A 17,404-nucleotide genomic window follows, 5' to 3' on the forward strand; every position below is an offset into this window, starting at 1 on the left:
CCCTCTCGCTTCTCCCGCGAGGTTCAATTGTCAGCCTGGGGCACGCTGCCGCCAGGACCTGGCTGGCATCCCCAGTGCGACCCCCGCTCGGGTACAGCAGGCACACCCGGCCCTCCAGTGAGCACAGAGAGAAACAAAGAAGCCCCCAAGAGGGTGCGCAGTGCCTCCCCCGCCCCTGGTGCCCTTCCAGTGACGGAGAGGTGTCAGGGGAGGGGGCGGAGAAACCTACGTAATCCGCGGTCCCAGCCCACACCCACCCCTTGTGAACCAAAGCTCTAGATCTGGTTTTTGCCTTGGGCTCTCTTTTAGACAATTGTATTCCAAGCAATGCTCAAGGCTGGAGGAGCGAGCGCCCACGACCCCCGCACAAACTCGCGGGTGCTTGCTCAGGAATCTGTGCGAGGCAGATTCGGCCCTGGCTCCCCTGGAGGCTGGCAGGCGCCGAGATGCTCCTTGTGGGTGCTCCTCCACCGCCTCCCTGTCCCCGGTCGGTTGCGCCGTTCAGCCGAGCCTGCCGCCTGAGTTTTAGCGGGAGCAGCCCTTCCTGTCGCCTATGGCACTACGACCTGCACACCGGCTGAGAGGAAGCCGCTGGGGAAAACGCGTCTGGTCCGGTTTTGACTGGAGGTGCGCTTTCTCCTACCCCCACATTCCTGTGCTGTGACAATGCAGCAATATCCGGGGTCTCAAACAATGTGGCTCCCTCCATCCCAACCTCCTTTTTCTGATTGCTCTGCAGTTTGACGTCCCGGCCACTTTGGCCCCTTTGCGGAGTCTGGTCTGTCTTGCATACAGAGGATGGGCACCATAACTTCTCTGCCAAATGTCCGCGGGTGGCCAGGGTGGGGACGGGGGAGGGGAGAGCTGGCAGGGACACAGGCTGCAGAGATGCCCGACTTCCTGTGGTTCCCAGCACAGCGTGCCCCAGTCTGCATTGGGCCGACACCAGAGAGCATGCGGGGATTTTCCTAGTTGCTGAAGGTATTATTTGACGTTGCTGTAGTTTTGTGCTTACTTTTCTTGGGATCTGCAGTGGTGCAATTCTCCCCTTGTTTTTATTTTTTCTCTTTGAAAAGATAACATGCTGTCTTTAGCAGAAGTGGATATAGGAAGATAAGCATAGTTCAAAGACTAAGGGAAGCATCTTCTTTCTTTCCCTGGGATTTAAGCGCTGTTTAGGAGGGCAGATGCCCTACCCAGAAAGGCGAGCCTGTAAAGACCCCAGGCAGTGTCATTGTCCAAGGAGGCTCAAAGCAGGTGGCCAGATCTGCATTTCTCATCAGTGGACTGCTGGGGCTTTGGCTATTAACCGTAATTCGTTCTAGATCGGGGATTCATTTTGAAAATGTATGTTGTCCACTATGAAGGGATTAGAGTCCACATGCCACCCTGGTATGAGCTGTGTGCCTGTTTGGTAGACAAATCGAGTGTGGTAGAATTCCCTGGTGCCCCTTCTTTCTGTTTGCTACCTCTTCTGGAATATGGCATTGGAAAAACATAGCATTATTTTAATTCCTAGAGCTACAGGACTTCAGAGTGTTTAATTTAATAAACCATGTTGTGACTAATTCTGGAGTCCCGGTCTAGTATGGTTGGCAGCTTTGTGTGATTGACAGGTTTTTTTTTTGTTTGTTTTGTTTTGTTATTTTGTCTAGGGGAGTTATTTCATGAAGGCAAACTGCCTAAGTTGTTTCAGATTGTGACATTATTGACTCGGTAGGGAGAGCACATCCTAAGCTGGAAAAGCCTATCAATGCATCAGTATGGGAATGCAGCTGCTGTGACCTGTTTGGGTAGCATCATTTGATTCCTTTTACACCTCTGGCTTTTAAAGGTGGATATTTTAAAAGATCACTTTAAGGTTTACCTTTTATGATGCTTATATTGGATATGACTGTTAATATAGGAAATGCTAAAAGACCAGATGTGATCATGGGAAGACAAGTTCAGCCCGTCCTCCCTTCCTTATCTGTGAAGTAAGTTGGACTACATGGTTTCTATGGCTCCTTCCATTTCCAACATTGTGTGATAACAGTAGAAGAGTAAGAAAAGTTACCCAGTTTAGCAAAGCAAATAATTATGGCCCTAACTATATAAGCAAACCAGGGATTGATTCTAGAATTTAAGTTTTATTTTTAACCCCAGTAACTGCATTTTTTTCTCATAAATTAAATTACCCAACAACTCAAGCAGGTCATTTTTTTTTCCACTATAGCAAAAGATTTTGTGGGGGTTGAAGGAGAGAAAAATACTGAATTAATAGGATTACAGGTTTTCTGCTTATTGTGGATTAGTTATCTATTCCATCCCCATTTTTTTGTGCATAATTGAGAATTGGTTTTTGTTTTGCTTTGTTTTGAATGAAAAACTCTAGGTAGCTGTTTCATCCTACACAGTAATTGGCAATAGTGTCTGATTTCCCTTCCCTGACAGAATTTAGTATTGCTCATAAAACTTGCTAGTATTGTTGCTTGTTATAAAAATGAGTGAGGCAACAATTATTCTGAACAGGTAAGCCAAGTGTTTTCATGTGCTTATAGTAATTTGTACAATTTAGGGGTAGTTGAGATATTTGGTCATTGTTTTGTGCTTATCCACACATTTTTCTACAGTAGTGTGCTAGCTTTTTTTTTTTTTTTTTTTTTTTTTTAAGTTACAATCAATATAACATCGTGGAATAACAGCACCTGCCAGGCATAATGAATCACTCCCTCTCTCATTTTCCCACAGCACTTTAGTCCACACCACTAAGGGAGCACTTACTATATTGCAGTTCCATGAGTTTACAATATGGTATGAGTGTCTTGAGGACAAAGACATTGTTACATTTACCTCTCCAGCACCTCGAACTTTGCCCATCCATGGTCCATGGTATATTCTCAAGAATGTTGATTGAGTGGATTTCAGGACATAAAAATACCATCTACTTGTTTAGGCAGGAGGTGGATGGGAATTCTTCTCTTGGTAAGTCAGATGGGCAAATCAGAGGTTATGTAAGATGCTGAGGAGAGTTGGCAAGACAGTTCTTCCACTACACTGCCTCTGAGAGAGGCTGTGCCCTGCCCTCGGTAGAAAATGAGGTAGACTGCAAGTCAAATGCTGCAGGTTTGGGTCTTTTACTTTTTACTTGAATGACCTATGTTGTCCATTCTAATAAAATTGATCTGATAGTTGCTCTGTTCTGTCTTGCTGTGGACTTAGAAGAAAACTCGTTTGGCCCAAGTGCTCTGTCCTCTAACAGGCACTTAGGTGCAGAAATGGTGAGCACCCTTCTGCTGTCATCTTCTCCAAGTGCTTCTGAAATAACCAGCAGTTCTACCAGAGACAGCCATCATTCCTGGCCAGCCCACCCTGATGGAGTTGCCCAATAGACAGATTTCTATGATAACAGGTGTGACTTACAGACTGAGAGACCCCTGCTTCTTTCCCTTCACCTCCTTCCTTTCCATCTTAGAAAACAGGACAGGTGACCTTTAGGAAACCAGGAAGTTCAGTACCCACATGTCCTTTCTGTAATGCAGGCTTAGGCATGTTTATGTTCATGGCCCGTAGGGAAAAAAGTATGAAAGATTCAGTGTACCTTTTCTCAAGTCACTTTTCCTTCCTATTTTCACATAATGGAGAGGTTTAGTTTCTTCTTCTTTAAAAGTAGGGAGTTGAACCAGGTAATCCCAAAGGTCACTTCTAACACCAGGATTCTGTGCTTGTTTTTATTGTTTTATTTAATTGAGCCAATTGGAGGGTGAAAAATATTAGTGATAATTTAACTTGACTACGTATATGTGTCTATATCTGTATATCAATATCTGTACCATCTATATATCTATATCGCTTGTATGTATATGTATATCTATGTATGCATGCATGTATGTTTGTATGTATGTGTGTATCTATCATCATCTATCTATCTATCTATCATCTATCTAGTAGAACTAATTAAGTCTGTGTGTGTCAGCCACTGGGTGATCTAATAATAAATTCGAGTCCTCTGTTAATAATATTCTCTATAAATATAGTATTTTTTTCTTATTTGTGAAGCTAGATTTACTATATTAAAGGAAAAGGTTTGTGACATTTCCTTTTTCAAAAGCATACAATCCCCAACTCCTATATAAAATGTTTAGAATTTTAGGGTTTGAGAGGCAAGCCTCCAAGACCTATAGTGAAGCATTTTTATTCTCGCCAATAGTGTGTTTCACAGCTGTATAACTTGCAGTGAAAAGTGTTCCCGGAGATTCATCCAACAATGTTCCTTTCCATTTCTTTCTTCTTTCTCATTTTGCTCTTTTAGCCCCTTCCTTAGCTCTGTTGACCTCCTGTCACATTTATAAAACACATGCCAATAGTATCACTGCCCACCCACCCCCACCCTGCCCCACGGAATGTAGGAGTCAGAGCCTCATTACCTTCTTGTCTTGACCTTTTCTACTTTCTTCATGAGCATTGCTTCTCAAGTTATATATGAGGTTTAGAGGCATACTGGTTCATCTGATGATTTTGTGTATGGTAGACATGTATTTCTCATGGGCTTTCTGACCACCAGACATTTGTGTGTTAAATACTTTAGGAAACAAAGCAGCACATAGGTGATTTATATATCCCATACCATGATGTTTGTATGTGTGAGTATTGATAAGTGGTTGTCAGTTCTGTGGCATGGGCACTGTCGGGATAGTAAGTGGTAGGTGCAGAATGTCACTGCTTATTGGCAAGATACCACAAAGACCACTAAGCTCCCAGGTCACTGGAAAAAACACCTGGATTTGCATAGCAACAAGTGATGTGTGCCATTCATATTATTAATTCAGAACTCACGCTTTCCCTGATTTTTGGCCCAAAGCTTGATGCACATAGAGGACTGAAAAATAAAGATATAGTGTACAGACAGGCTCTTCTTGTGTTATCAGGCATCTACTGAACTGCAGTATTTTTTTGAGAATTCAGTGGATGGAACTTAAAGCCAGTTTTGGGGAGGGGGGAGGTGAGGAGAGCTGGAAAAGGAAGCCATCTGTACCCATGATGAAGAATGCTATCATGGAGACTTCATTTGGAGTCCTCTTATATATTTAGTGGAACAGATTTTCCTTTTCACACTTTCTAGATCTATTTGTATTACACAGATGTCAGGAAAATATCATGTGTGTTAAAGGGGAAAGAAAAGACCAAAATTCACATCCATGGCCAGGGATTGTAATTGAATCACTTTGTCCTTAAATTGACACCAATTTGACTTTCACAAATATTTCCTGCTTTTGCTTTCAGGGTTTAAGTCACAGCAGTTTGAGAAACAGAAGTCTCAGTTCTGCACAGCATTGAAATTCAGAGATTCAGGTTAACAGGGTGGAAAAAGGACAGGAGACGGGGATTCATTGCAGTAGGTCTGCTGTCAGCAGGAGCTAATGGGGCCCAGCAGTGAGCATGTCACCTCCTACTGGCCAGCTGAGAACACTAAGGACACATCCATAGATTTTTATCGTTCAAAGGACTTCTCGTTTTCTTTACTGTTATTCGTAACTCCTTTCACCATCAAAAGTTAAAACGACTTAATTAACAAGCTTTAGTCCCTATTTTTTTTAGTACAAGTTGTTTTTGTGAAAATGAGCTTTTGGAAGTTGAAAAAATATTTTTGAGAATTTTACCTGCATTTCTTACCCCACTCCCCTGTGTCCATAACCGTGCACAGGACCTGTGTGTAAATGGGATGACAGGAGGGAAATTTGGCACACAAATGAACTGTAATATATTACACTTTACAGTTCTCCTGACTCCACATCCCCCTATGACACTGATGTTCTGTTTCCTGGAACATGCTTCGAAAAGTTGTCTATACTAGCTTTCTCCACTCTCTCCATCTCAGCCTGCAAAGACTCATTTTATCATGTAATGTTTGATTTAGACAATATGTTTAACATATATGTAAATTATGAAAAAATAAATAAAACAAATACCTGCCATGCAGCTTGAGACCAGAACAGCATCAGTTCATTTTAAGATCCTTTTGTGCTCCTGCTTCATCTTTCCTTCTGCATCTCTGGAATACCCCACCCAGGCTGCTGTCCCCACCTCTTCCTTCCACTGTTCCCAGGATGATCCCAGCGGTCTCTGCCTTATCAGATACAAGGTCAGTTCCCTATCATCAGCAGCACTTCACTCTGCACACTACTCCCTCTCTCTCAAGCTCTTGGCTTCCCAGACACCAGGTTCTTCCGGTCTTCCTGTTGCCTCCTGGAGCCTCTTTCTTAGGCTCTTTCTATAGTTCCTGAATTTTTGTCCCTACTAACCTCTACTGAATTTTGACCTCTTCATGATAGACTTCTGTAAGGCTTGGCTCTCAGATCTCTTCTCTTCACCTATGTCCCTGCCATTGGTGTCAAATACTGCCTTCATGCTGATGATCATAAGTTGATTTCACCAGTCTTATCTCATTCCCAGAACACCAGATTTGAATATGCCACTGCCAGCATCTTTTCTTGAATGCCACGTAAGCTTAAATTCCTAAGTGTAACAACTCCCCATCGTCCATTATCACTCCCCAAACCTGCTTCCCCTCCAGTGTCCTTCATCTCTGCCATTCCAGTTGTTTAGGCCAAACACTTTCAAGTTCTTTGATTTCTCTCTCACTCACCCAAATCTAGCTTTCAGCAAATTGCTTTCCCTCCCTCTGACCCCTCATCCCCCCTATCTAGCATGACCACCCTTAGGTAAGCCACCAGGATCTCTTGACTTCTGCACTTGATTTCTTGTCAGTTTCCTGCATTTCTTGCCTATCAGCAATCTATTCTCTATACAGCAGCCCAAACGATTGTTCTTTCATTCAACAAATCTTGACTAAGTATCTGTTAAGTGTCAGGAATCAATTTAGGTGTTGCCATGTAGCATAAACACAACACACGACAGTCACAAATCTCTGCTATTTGCCCACAGTTTTCCAATGGTTCCACCCTGCTCAGAATGAAATCCACACTCCTCATTTGGCCAACACGGCTCTGCACAACTGGGGGCCTCCAGTTCCTGCCTCACCATACGCCTCACCCTGTTCCCTGGGTCCCAGTCCTCAATCTCCTTGCTTTTCCTAGCATATGCCAGAGACACTCTCATCTCACATGCTGTTCCCTTGGTCTGGGTGATATCTCCCAGATACCTGCAAGCTTGCTTCCTTGGCTAATGACATATCACACCTTCAGAAAGGCTTTCCCCATGTACGTTGTTCTCTCTTCCATCTATCTGATTTCTTTTTCTTCACACCACCTAGCACTACCTGATTTGTTATAGGTTTTCTTGCTTATGTGTCTATTGTCTGTCTCCCCTTCTAACTTGTAAACTCATTAGAGCAGGGACTTGTTTATTTGCCCAGTGTCTGGAATAGTGCCTGGAACATAGTAGACACTCTTCATGAGATCAAGTCCCTTTAGAATCTGCTGGCATAGAGTTCAGGTGGAATTTTCAGGTCTCTGGGTCCTCTGAAAATACTCTTTTTCTCTTTCATAAACTATTTCCCCCACTCCTCAAGGTGGGGATTGGGAGTCTGGACATTTTGCTGGTATCGAATCTCTTACTTATCCTGGCTTTGTTCTCTCAGCGTTAAAGCTCGATCTTGTCTTTGCTTCCTCCTCAGCACCCAGCAAGTGGCAGTCAGTCGCTCAATTATTGTTGAATCACTTACTTGTTATCGTTGTTGCCAGGACTTGATAAAACTTCTCTCTTCCCTCCAGTCTCTGCCTCCTCTGGGCCACACTGACATTGTCATTTTGAATGTGAACATGTCATTCCTGTGTTCAAAACCGTTGGGAGTGGGGCCTGCCTGGTGGCTCAGGCGGTTAGAGTTCCATGCTCCTAACTCCGAAGGCTGCCGGTTCGATTCCCCCATGGGCCAATGGGCTCTCAACCACAAGGTTGTCAGTTCAATTCCTCGAGTCCCGCAAGGGATGGTGGGCAGCGCCCCCTGCAACTAAGATTGAACACGGCAGCTTGAGCTGAGCTGCCGCTGAGCTCCCAGATGGCTCAGTGGGTTGGAGCGCGTCCTCTCAACCACAAGGTTGCCGGTTTGACTCCGGCAAGGGATGGTGGGCTGTGCCCCCTGCAACTAGAAAATGGCAACTGGACCTGGAGCTGAGCTGCGCCCTCCACAACTAAGACTGAAAGGACAACAACTTGAAGCTGAATGGCACCCTCCACAACTAGGATTGAAAGGACAACAACTTGACTTGGAAAAAAAAAAGTCCTTGAAGTACACACTGTTCCCCAATAAAGTCCTGTTCCCCTTCCCCAATTAAAAAACAAAACAAAAAAACCATTGGGAGCCACCAAAGTCTCCACAATAAAGAGCCGACTCTCCAGGCTGGCTTGGCAGCCATGTCCCCAGTAGGCCCCCTTTAGCTCTGTAAGAGCCAAATGGATCTTTTCTCCATTTTCCCAAACATGCTCTGTGTTTGCTTATAATTATGTGGGTTTTTTTTTTTCCTTTTGCTGTTTTCTACTCTTAGATTCCTTACCTCTCTAAAAGTTTACCCATTTTAAAGATGTAACTTAAATGTCACCTCTTAGCAGAAGCCATGATTCGGTTTCCCGGTAGAACAGGATTGTGCCCTCACTGAGGCCCCTGTGATAGGTACCGTTGCAGGCCCTACTGCCTCTCCCGTCTTGCAGCCCCGACCAAGTGGTGAGCTGGCTCCCCGAGGTTAAAGGCTGTGTCACACTTATCTTCGTGTCCTGAAAACACGTGTCCCAGAATCTACCACCACAGGCACTTCTCTGGATATTAAATAAGTGACCCACGGACTACCTAAGAGTTGAGAAGGTTTGTATTTTATTGCTTCTAGAATGGCATTATGCATAATGTATGCATCTATGAAATGCGTATCATAAGGGTAATTAGACAGTTGGAAGAGGCAAGCTCCAACGGGCGGGAAGTTGTAACTGCTTTGTTTTTTATTCTCCTGAGCACTAAGAACACAGTTCAGTAACAGAACTCAGTAACTGTTTAAAGACTGAATGCAGTTGATGAATGGACAATATCTTACATTTCTAATATCCTTGTTATATATGTGAGAAAACCTCTCATTAAGGAGACTGGAGAGGCTTTCCCGAGATCACACAGTGAGACATGAAACCCACCTTCTCCCTGCTTTTCCAGCCCTGCTCTAAATAGTGTCAGACCTGAACAAAAAATGCCTCATAACCTTTTTCAAGGTGATGCTCACCAGGGTTACTTTCTCACCAATATCTGAGTGACTTTCTTCTTCAGGAGAAGCCTAACTTTTTAGATCTTCTGAAAGAAGCAACAGAGTAGAAATTTCAGAATTTCAAAGGACTCAGAGACTCAGTGATAGGAAACGACACTTACGTATTCCCACACTGGTTCTCCTTCTGCTCGAACATTTCATCACTTTGCACGTGACTGAGCACATCTGGACCCTTGGCGTTGGTGGGTCACATTTTGCTTAAACCTGGTGTCTATTTGAAAGGATAAGGTTGTCTGTGTTTCTTAGAACCTCTCTAAGGGCAGAATAATTCACAATGAAGTCATCTAGTCATAATTTGGGCAGGGTTTTTATTGGTAAGGCTGCTTTCTATCTTTACCAACAACTTTCAATAGCAAGCTAGCACAATTTTTGAAGAGAGATCTCTCACAGGAAACTTGCAAGCATTCTCCATCCTTTTGTTGCAATCAAGTAAAATTTGTCTTTGTAATATACATTCAGATTGTGATGTGACATCCTTGGGATAAAATAGTGGAAAGTCAGAAATTGTTCTTTTCATTTTTTTTCCCCAGGAGAGAGGGAAAATATCACTCTATGCATAATAAATGTTAAGAAGGCTTAAAGCTTCTAAAGAGAAATTTGACCAAGGGACTCTTGGATTACAGTCCAAAATAAAAATGAATTATATATAGGTATATGCACACATATATATGTCCAAATATATACATATATATGTATATATTTATATATAATGCCAAAAATGTATACACATTTTAAGAAAGGAAAACGTTATTAAAATTTTAATACTCAACATATACCAATAACAAAAGATGAATACAAGTCACATTTGACTTCTGCAATTACAAGAGGTGTTCAAAGTGGTTGCCATCAGCGTCCAAACACTTCTGATTACGGTGAACTACTGCTTGAGCAACGTTGACCAAAGTGTCCACTTGTATACATTTTTTGGCACCCTGATATATGATGCGTAAAGACATGTATATACATATTTTAATTCTGGTTAATTATTTTCAAATAACTTTTCAGTTATTCACTCAGAAGACATTTCTTGAGCTTCTGTTATGTGACATGTATTTATGTCTGTGTGTGGTTTTTCTTTCCATCTACACAAAAATCTACTTACACTTTAATGTGAAAATGTGCAAAAGATACAGCAGAATTAAATCCCTGCAGTAAAGAAACATCTAGTTTGAGAAGGCAAATTGCAAAACTTGTGTGTTTTCAGAGTGATTATTTTATTTTTCACACTATTACTGGAGCACCTATTATGTGCTGGACACTGGGTTGGGAACTGGGTTACCATGGTGATTGGATACACAGCCACATTCCTTGTCTTCACAGAGCTTAGAGTGAGGTCCTCGCATTTACCATTCTGCTTACTGGGAAGCTACTGGTAGTTTAGTCACTAAACAACATCACCCTGTGAGGGACTTACAAATCATTGTAATATCTTTTGATTAAATGTAATTTTACGAAAATTGAATGCTCCTGTCATTGATCTTAGGCACCTTGAGAGACCACTGTTGTAGGAACATGCTCCCTCATGACTTGAAGCTTTGCCACAAATTGTCTATTTCTCAGCGATCCAGAGAATCTTCTGGAACAGGAAGCAATTTTTTTAAAATCGAAATATCCTACATGGACAGTTGTGTCAAGGGACATTCTGTTGCTCAGACTTGCCGTCTACGCGGGACCCACAAGCTCCTAGGACAGGGTGAAGTAAATGACGACCACACCGGACACCGAGCCCCAGGCTGCTGGCCCTTAAGCAAGGGAATAGTGACGCCATAGGCCTTCCCGTGGGGCGGGCTATGGGTGCGGAGAGGAGGCAGGAAGGACCAAGGTCTGGCCCTCCTCTCAAGGGGCCTGCATCCTTCTCTGGGTTAAATGGCATTATCATGCTACCCCTAGGATGTTTTTCAGTTTCTTGGAGAAAGCATTGAATGTCCCATTTCAGCTATAGACAAAGTTGAGGAGTTATGGCAAGAGAAATAAAACAAATCTAAACCCAGCTTGTATCTATAGGTGTGGGAGTAATGGGGGAGGATAGGAACTGGGGAAAGAGGGTCAAGTCTAAGATAGGAAAATGTCATTCTGTGCTCCTGACCCCTCCCTTTTTCAAGAGTTCATGTGTCTCGACAGAATGATGTAATTGAAGCTCAATTTTTATGAAAACTTTAAACTTTATGGTAGGAATTTTTTCTTAATTTTTAGAACTCTTGCCTTTGAAATTTCATTTTAGAGGCAAATATGAGCGAATCGTTTTGTTTTTACATGTAGCATGAATTTACATTTAGTATGAATTTGCCAATGGCTTTTGAGGGATCCAGATATTTTGTTTTTCAAATCTATTTTTTCAAAGTGCTACTAGCAGGTGGAACTCATGACTTCAGGCATCTTTTCAGGCAAAGAGCTCAGTGAGATTTGAAAATTAGCTAAGTCATTTATAGATTCATAGAATGCTGGCTAGGGAAGGAACCTAAGCCCCATCCCTCTGAACCCTCTCATTTCCCACAGGTTAAAACAGCCATCTCCTAGGGTCATGACCTTGCATTTGTTAAACCTAGGGTGGGCAGCTGTCTCTGGACTCAGCCTGAAGCTCTGCCCCACCTTTTACTAGCTCATTTTAGGGAAGGGCAGGAAATGCTGATGTCCTGGGGCCTATGCAGATGTGGGTTTCATGGTTTCAGGGTGGGTAGGGATGGGGGAGCTGTAACCAGGAGCTCCTGCTGGATGTTACTTAGCTTTAAGACAATTGTTGACCTGTGGGAATGTGACCCAATATTGCTAGCTGTTGTAATTTTTCTAAGAAAACCAAACCAAACAAAAGAACAAAAATAATCCCAAAAAAACCTTGGATGTTTAAGAGAAATTTTATGGTTTAAGATGTTTTTAACTCATTCAATTTAATGATTTTACAATACTTAGTGGGCCAAACCAGGCGTAACCTTTCAAATAGAGCTTCTGTTATAGAAAAACTATGCTTTGAGGATTTCTAGGCTGGAAACAAAGGACCATGATAATGGCTTCAAATAACTAAAATCTGAAACGTGGCAGAGGGCCTTGCTTTGAGTCCAGAACGAGAAATAGTGGGCAGAGGATTTTGGCACAATATTAAGTCTTTTCTGTTCCTCAGAATTATTCAAGAGGAATGAGGCATTAATGTGGCAGTGTGCCACTGAGCAGAGGCCACTGAGTCTTTTGGTAGGATGCTGGATGAGGCCAGGGCTACTGACATTTTCTATGACCCGCTGGGTGACAAGCTCCAAGTCTACTCTCTAACCTGGCTGTTCAGTGGTCCCAAGAGCCTCCCATGGCCTCACCATGCCATGAGAAATGGGCCGAATCTTTCAGGGCAAAAATCCAGTGAGAGGAAAGGTATACATACTGGGGGTGCCAAAAAAATGTATATACATGACTTGTGGTCATCTTTTGTTATCGGTATATATTGAGTATTACAATTTTAATAGTTTTTTCCTTTCTTAAAATGTGTATACATTTTTGTGGTACCCTCTATATATACTCGTAGTTTGCTCTCACTCTTTCATTTTTGAGTAAAACCTGCTTGATTCCTTCTCCCACTGAGTGATCACTTCTTGTCTTCCTCCATAATTGGTCTGTTTTCTTTTGTCCATAAAGCATTGTGTGAGGCTTCTTTACCTTCTACCTCCCCACTGCACCATTGGGAAAATCCCTCTCTTTTTTTGATTTTTGCTACACCACCTTAAAACTTTTATTTTTTAAATACAACATATATATATAACATTATCTATAGCAAGGGTCTGCAAACTAGGACTAGCTGGCCTCCTGTTTTTGTAAACTTTTATTAGAACAGTCACACCATCATTTACATATTATTCATGACTACTTTCAAGCTAGGAGGGCAGAGTTGAGTAGTTAAGACAGGGACGCAAGACCTGTGAAATCTAAAATATTTACTAACTGGCCTTTTAAGAAAAATTTACTGACCCCTGATCTATATAAAAATGATTATATCAGATACATAATTTAAAAACAAAAATATGTATAAAGGATAAAATAACAACACCTGTAATGCAATGACCAGATATAAGAACCATTGGCATCTTAATGTATTTTCTCTAAGCATATATACATTATAATATTAAAATCACACCATGAAAACAATTTTGTGTCCATTTAACAATGTATCAAATGTATTTTCTTGTCATACAATTTTTTAATATTATAAGTTATTTAATATGATTATATAATGCTCCATGTATCTATTATGCATCAGTTCTTTACGTTTGAGACATAAATTTTGCTATATGTTTTAGACATAAATTTGTATTTAATCCTTCTAAGCTTATGTGGGAAGTATTACTAACTCCATTTCACAGATGGGAACACTGACAGCTGATGAGTTTTTGTGACTTGACCAGCTCACACAACTAGGCTATCTGACAACAATCCTGCATTTTCAGCCACTCTTCTATTATGGGCACTGAAGTTAAATTTACCTCTTTTTTTTTTTTTTTTCAGGAGGTGAATATTAGAAATATTGCATTGATAAATATCAATGTGCACAAATTATTGACTGAATTTCTCATTATTTTCATAGAAACTGTTCCCAAAAGCAGAACTGATGGATTCTAAAATCATTGAGGTTTCCTCAAACACATGGAAGATGTGTTTTTTCACTTTTCAGAAAAGTTGTAACAGCATATACCATAAACCACCAGTTTATAAGGGTACAAATCTCCAATTTATCAGTGTTGGAAAGAACCTAAGCGGCACTCAGAGAGTTAGGAGAGTCAGCTTTATTACACTGGAGGGCTCAGCGGGATCCTTCCCAAAAGACTGAGCCCCTAGCAAGGTTTTGAGCAGGTTTTTATGGGTTGGGGACTTCCCTGAGTTTGGGAAGGGGTAGGTGTTGTCTGGTGATTGGCTCAAGGTATGGCTTGGAGGGGGCTATGCGGAAGTGGGCTGGGGCTTAGGCTGGGGACCTCTCTCTCTCTGCTCGGGCCACCATTTTAGGTCAGTTCCACGTGGCAGGGAACCATTTTAGGTCAGTTTCTCCATTATCAGTACTGAGTACTGTGACTTAACCATTCTGTTTTTGCTTTTTTGTCTAAAGAGGAGGCTGACTCTTTGCAGGTAGTTGTGGCCAGGTGACTTCTCTGAGAGAAACATACTGTTTTTTGGATTAAAAAAGACAAGCTCAGTTGGCACAGCCTTTTGCCCTTTGCCCTTCTACTTTTTTCAACATCTATGGGGACAGAGTCCCAGAGAGCAGTTTCCAGGCTCTCGATCTCATGTGGAAAGGTGCTGGTTCGGGTAGTAGATGGCCATCAGCTGTGATCAGTTGGCCATCAGCTATTACCAGTTAGCCATTAGCCACTAATATAACTGCCATGGCTATGCAAGTGGGGTTGTTAGTTGGCAGAGAAGCATGGATTGCAGCTAGCAAGTTGGCTGCTTAGTTGGCAGAGAAGCGGACGGCAGATTGCGGCTCCTGCTTCCTGTATGTCCAACCCAGCCGCCAGCGAGGATATAGTGGTATGAACTCCCTATTTATGGTTCCGTGGGTGTTCCTTTTTGGCCTAGCCATATCCTGGGTTCTTATGTGGGGAGCGGGGCAGGAGGCCCCGCAGGCCGCCCCGCATAACAACATCTGTGACCAAGGATAGAAAGCTGTAGGCTAAGAATGGCAAGCAAAAGGAAAAGTGGCCTGGGGATCTGGGTCCCCAGGGAATTGCTTGGGAAAAATACCCTGATTTAGTAAGCCTGTGGTGCTAGGGTTCTAATGTGTGGGTGGATGCAATCCTGTCTAGTACTGTTTCGCCCACTGCCAGTGGAGGGACAAAGGGACAGTGCAGCTCTGTTTCTGCAAATTCTCTGTGCCTATATTTTGCTAACACCCTCTTCCCAGATAAGGTCTTGGTGTTCCTCTTTCCAATTTGTATGAAGTCTTTATATATTATAGATATGGACTCTGTGATACTCAATGTGGGTATAACGTGTCATTTTATTTATGATGATCTATTGATTAAGGAGGTGATCTTCAGAGATCTCCATAAAAATGTACAGTTTGTCTTCACAATTAGTTACAGGGATAAAACCCTGTTTCCTTATTTTCACTGAATTGTTTTATCATCCATCGGATCCTTCCCTTAATCCATTATTACATTGGGGATTGCAACTTGGTGACTTTCTGATGATATAATTTCTTCCACATTTATTAGCTATCATTCTTCTGTGAGAAGGAGCTTTTCCTTTTTTTCACTCTCTTCTTTTAGGAGGAGAGAAATCACTGTATTCTCATAGATTTTCATTTACTTAATGTGAACAATCAGTTGCAGTCATTATTATTTTTGATGCTCAAATTAACCCAGTTTTGGCCAGTGAGAGCCTTTTATGTTATCTCTGACACAAGAAATTGATTATGTGGGGGAAGAACAAACTTTCCTTTACCCTCAAGGTTCTTTTGGCTGGTCTAATGATCACATAGACTTGAGGCACATTAGCAAGAGAAAATAACCAAATTTAATACATACATATGTATGGGAACCGCACATAAATGAGAGCGTCAGAGACGGAAAGGGGGATTGAGGAATACAAGACCTGCTGAGCTAGGGATGAGGTAATGCACCTTGGGGACTTCAAAGGGTCATTGCAGGACAATAAGAAGAGCAGATGTGTAGTAAGTAGAAGCTTGCCCTGCCCTATAGATAGGTCCAAAAGGTTATCACTGATAACTTCTTAATTATGGTCAAGGCCCCTGATTCAAGTTCTTCTAGGTTGTTAAGGGGTAGGGCGGGGGAGCAGAAGTTTCTCTGCCTAAAGTTGCCAGTTAGTTCAAAACAATTTGAATACCACTGAGGCACATCTTGGGGTGGCTCATTCTGAACCCCCACAAATGCTTACATTTCTTTGTAATTTTCTACCCTTCTTCTTTCCTCCTTCCTTTCTTCCCACTCTGCATTCTTCCATCTTTTCCTTTCTCCCTCCTTTCTTCCTTCCCTCTCTCTCTCCTTCCCTTCCTCCCTTCTTTCCTGTCTTTCTCCTTGGTTGGGGGTGGGAAGTGCTTATAATATTAACTAAAACCAGAACAATCTTAAGTAGGAATAGTGGTAAAAGGAGGCCTTGTTATCTTGCTCCTGTTCTTATTAAACTGGATTTACTTTTTCACTATTAAATGGTTCAGGCTGTTTATTTCATTTTTTTGTTTGTTTGATTTTAAATTAGTGTGTCTCTATTCTTAGTTTTGTAAACATTGAATTCAGGGTGGGGGTGTTTACAAAAGTTAATGTTTATTTTGTCCTTGAAATAATTGGTGAGACAATCAATTACATTAATAGGTTTCCTAGTATTAAACTATCTTTATTGTCTTGAAATACACTCAACCTGAACATTGCTTATTATTTTTTGAATTTTGTGCTAATTCAATATGCTTAGTTTTATATACATACATGTAATAAATATGTTTATTGTATATATATAAACTAAAGATAAACTATAAGAATATATTTATATACACAATCATATATATATATATATATATATATATATATATATATATGAGAATAAATGAGATTACTCTACATTTTTATAATACTATGTATTTGAAATTTATAAAAATGAATTGGGAAACCGTCATTTTTAGTTCTCCTGAAAAATGAATATGATATCAGCATTATTATTCCCTAGAATTCAGAAAGCCTTTATCTGTAAAATCTCCTTGGGCTTTATGCCTTTTTCAGGGTCAATTTGATAAATTAATTATTGGTTTACTTAGAGTGCCCACTTGTACTTGAGACAAATAAATTATTTTCTAGAAAATTATCTATTTGCCTGAATTTAAATTATTGACCATTATTCTTTACTAAATTTTAAGTTGCCTCCTAACCAGTGATCTTAATTTTTTTTTTAATTTTAATTTTTCTTTCTCTCCTTTCCTCTGCTCCCTCCTTTCCCTCTCTCCCTCTATTCCTCTCTCTCTTTTGAAAATAAGATTGGCTAGAAATTTGTCTCTTTTATTTTCTTTTTTTAACCCAAGAACTAGAGCTGGTATTTATTTTATTTAGCACTTTCCTATATCCAATGTTTGCATCTATGTGTCCCTTTTTAATAATACATTCTTTGTGAGTCTCTTTTGCTTTCCTCTTTATGCTGTCTTGGATAAAACGCTGATTTATTTATTTCCATCTTGTCATATTTGT

The 17,404-nt window shown here is 41.2% G+C and overlaps 1 protein-coding gene across 4 annotated transcripts in view; it reads left to right on the forward strand.

Moving 5' to 3' along the window:
* HECW1 (HECT, C2 and WW domain containing E3 ubiquitin protein ligase 1) overlaps window positions 1–17,404 on the forward strand; it is a 548,017-nt gene that overhangs the window by 461 nt on the left and 530,152 nt on the right. The gene's annotated exons all lie outside the window — the stretch shown is intronic.

This window comes from Rhinolophus ferrumequinum, chromosome 20 (genome assembly GCF_004115265.2).
Source record: "Rhinolophus ferrumequinum isolate MPI-CBG mRhiFer1 chromosome 20, mRhiFer1_v1.p, whole genome shotgun sequence".
NCBI classification, from domain to species: domain Eukaryota; kingdom Metazoa; phylum Chordata; class Mammalia; order Chiroptera; family Rhinolophidae; genus Rhinolophus; species Rhinolophus ferrumequinum.